At 34.1% G+C, this 3676-nt stretch overlaps 1 long non-coding RNA gene across 1 annotated transcript; it reads right to left on the bottom strand.

Annotated features, from left to right (window-relative positions):
* Positions 1–1110: 1110 nt before the first annotated feature.
* On the bottom strand, positions 1111–2630 carry LOC139797211 (uncharacterized). Its single transcript, XR_011726350.1, has 2 exons — positions 2493–2630; positions 1111–2433 (listed from the first exon to the last, which is right to left on the bottom strand). It is a non-coding gene; the product is annotated as an uncharacterized lncRNA (long non-coding RNA).
* Between the last annotated feature and the right edge of the window lie 1046 nt (positions 2631–3676).

Raw genomic sequence — 3676 nt, 5'->3', positions numbered from 1 at the left:
GTATTCTTGTTCTTATTTTCACGTAGAAATTTAAGCTGTTTGCTGTAGGACAGAAAAAAATCGTATGTTGAAACAGTAAAGATAAAATACTGCAGAACTGAGTCATTGCAAGTGAGATGAATGCCCATAGAAAAGTACAAATCACCAAAAAACTCAGAAACTGGATCATTGTGCAAATTAGCAACAATGCTTACAGATTCATCAGAGCTGACAACAAAGGTATTTATTTATAAGCAGACCTCCTGCCTCTGTCTCATGCTGTCAGTGCTTTGGATTGACTGCTGTTAGATCCCTGTAATCCTGAGCCCCGGGATCTTGTCCTACATGTTTACCCCACTTGGTGTGCCTGTTAGTAAGTACTTAAAATGGAAATGAACTCTAATCTTTGTATGTGTTTAGAATAAAGGGTTTTAGTCCCTACTTTTCATGATTGTTTTTTTTTTAGGTAAATCTTATTGAAAACTTGTGTTCAGTCTGATAGCTTCTAGTTGCTAGTTTGACAAGTCAAGTTTGGTTAATGCCTTACATTTTTTAACTTGGCAGTGTCATGGCAGTGAATGAGGACAACAACAACCACTGGGCTAAAAGTGGTCTGTTAAGAATAGAAAGTCTTGGCAACTTTCACATTTGTAATGCAGTTGTAATATAGAAAAATAATATCATATTTTAGATGACTGATGTGGCATACGTATTAATAATATATGACTGCCATTCACTTGTGAGGTTATGTTCTTATGTATCTTTTATATAGACATTAAGAACCAATATTGTCCAATTAAGACAAAGTTCATTAAAACTACCATATATCATCTCACCTGAAAGTTCACTGTTTCCAACAGATTAAAAATAATGAACTGAAGCTCTTCCATTTCTTCCATCTTTCCTTGTATCAAGTGATATCTGAAATAAAGCACATTAAGGAGCTCTGCCTAAGCTAAGGCAACCACGATGGAACTTTCTCCAGTGGTGAAAGAGATACTATATGGAGACTGACTAAGTTTAGCCAATAAAATGCCTAAAGCTTGGTAAAGAAAATGCTTCCTAGATAATACACTACAAAATAGAGTTAGAAGATATTCACCTCATCTACATTTAATGAGTGGGACAGCATTTATTTTCACAATGAGATTTATTCGGTTCTGCTGAAATTCAATATCCATAGAAACAAAGTTCCCATAAACTAGATAAAGAAAATACAAGGATATAGCATAGCATGATTTATTTTTTCACTGACATGATTCTAAAGAAAAGAAAATCCTTAATATATACATATATTGAAAGAAAGGTAAATACTCAAACATCAAAGCCAGGTAATATGACTTCTCTTTTTCCATTCTATACATTGAAATATGTGTTAGTCTAAAATCTGCTTCTAGAGAATTCTCTGTGCACTATAGATAAAACTAATATGCCAAAAGATATAACTAATCACAAAGAACTTATTCAGCTCTAATCCCTGGAGCTGCAATGTTACAAGAGTTAATTGTCAAGTACACTGAATTATTGTAACTAATGCAAAAAAGTGGTGTAAAACAATATAAAATTGTTTTCTTATTTCTTCTGAAGGTGGTAAAATATCAGTTATTTAGTTAAGTTTCTAATCCTCATTCTTATAAGAAATTTAAGGTTTGCAGTTCTTTGTACCTAGTGCAAATCAATTGTAGAATCCTTATTAAAATCACTACTATTTTCATACTATGATTGTTATTAATAAATACTTATACAACATTAACTCAGACTAGCTTTTCCTTTAGAAAGGATGCTGAGATGTAAGGCAGTGAGGATGTATCAACTATCAAGAAACTTGCAGATATAGCTAATGTCAGTTAAGTCTTATTTCTTTATAGAGTGATGAGCTCTCATGGGAGAGTCATAGAAACAGATTCATAGAATATCTCAAGTTGGAAGAGACCTGTAAAAATCACTGATTCTAACTCTCTGCTACTCACAGGACTACCTAAAGCTAAGCCATATGACCAGGAGCATTGTCTAGGTGCTTCTTGAACTTTGACAGGCTTGGTGCTGTCACCAGTTCCCTGGGGAGCCTTTTCCAATGACCGACCACCCTTCTCAACAAAGAATCTTCTCCTCATGTCCAGCCTGACATTCCCCTGATGCAGCTTCATTCCACTTCCTTGTGTTCTGTTTCCTCTCTCTGGTGATCAGCACCTTCCCCTCCACTGCTTCTCCTAAGGAAGTTGAAGACTGCCATGAGGTCATTCCTCAGCCTTCTCCAAGCTGAAAAAAACAAGTGACCTCAGCTGCTTCTAAGTCTTGCCCTTCAGACCTTTCATTATCTTGTTTTCTATCTTCTGAACACTCTCTACAAGTTTGAGATCCTTCTAATATTAAGGATTGTAACATAAACATGAAATCACTAGAGCAATTTGTAGTGGTGGAATACCATCAAAAGGATTTTCTTTCCTTAGGATCCTAATGGAACAGCTACCTCTATCTAGGTAGAAACTTATTCCTGGCATAATATAATTGACTTCAGTAGGCTGTGATTAAGGAAACAGAGCTTTCCAGTAATGGAAATGTGTTATAAGTTTATAAAACTTACAATTTTAACCTAGTAAAAGTAGCTTCAATACATTTCTGTCTATTTTGTTGATTTCTGGATATCAAAGGTAGTATGATAAATATGCCAGTCAACCCTGTCTGTCAGTAATGACACCACTTTTAATATCTGTCATCCAATGTGCCAGCTTGTTTTCCAAGTTCAGAAAACAGACTGGCAAACTAAGACTGCATTACACATAAGAAAAAGTGCACAAAATGTATATTTTTTTAATTAGAACATTGTAGTTCTAACATCATGCACAATCAGTACAGCTACATTTTTAAAGCAATACGTTCAAGAGTTAAAATTCTTAAAGCAAAAATAACTTGATTTAGTTGCACATATTCTTCATCGTAAAGTAAATATGTGAACAGAAATGGATCTATAATAACTTGTACTTTTAAAATTGAGCTGACTGTACATGATGATAGAATTTTATTTCCAGCCTATTTTACTATTTGGTCTAAGCCTTCTCCCCACCAGTCTCTCTCCCCATCTCCGCAGTATTTTGTTGTGTTTCTTGAAGTATTTGCCATTTTACAAAAGTGAAACATCTGGTATGACTTCTAACAGTTTAGGAAAACCTGCATAAGATGATGATGCTAGAAAATGAATATGCTAAAGATTTATTGAATTGTTAGTATCTAACTGTACCAGTGATAAAGTAGGCAGTAATCACATGTAGTCTAGCCAGATTCAAAGATACTATTCTGTGTCAAAGACTGAAAGATTTGGTTCAGTTATGCAAATGCTTATTCACTTGAGCAGTCTGTATTCATACACATGATCGTATTCAATGCAATTTTTCACAAACAATCAAAACATTGTAGTGCTGCAAAAAGAGTATCTTCTGTTTTCTGTGCTTTTCCACAATTTTCTATACAGGAGCAAAATCAGAAGAAACTGTATTCAAAACTGTGTATTATGTACTGATATAAATGTCAATAAAACATTTTGGTGTCTGTGTTCCCATTTCTACAACAACTTCAATTACTGTTAATCAGGGTAATCTGAAAGGCCATTGTTCTTGAAAAATTGCTTTCTCGAGCACATTTCTTATACTTAGACGAATATAACTTTGCTAATATTGAGAAAATATTGATACTTCAAACT

The sequence above is a fragment of the Heliangelus exortis genome, chromosome 5 (assembly GCF_036169615.1).
Source record: "Heliangelus exortis chromosome 5, bHelExo1.hap1, whole genome shotgun sequence".
Taxonomy (NCBI): Eukaryota; Metazoa; Chordata; class Aves; order Apodiformes; family Trochilidae; genus Heliangelus; species Heliangelus exortis.
The sequence above is the reverse complement of the archived record's forward strand: the minus strand, read 5'-3'. Positions and strand labels throughout refer to the sequence as shown.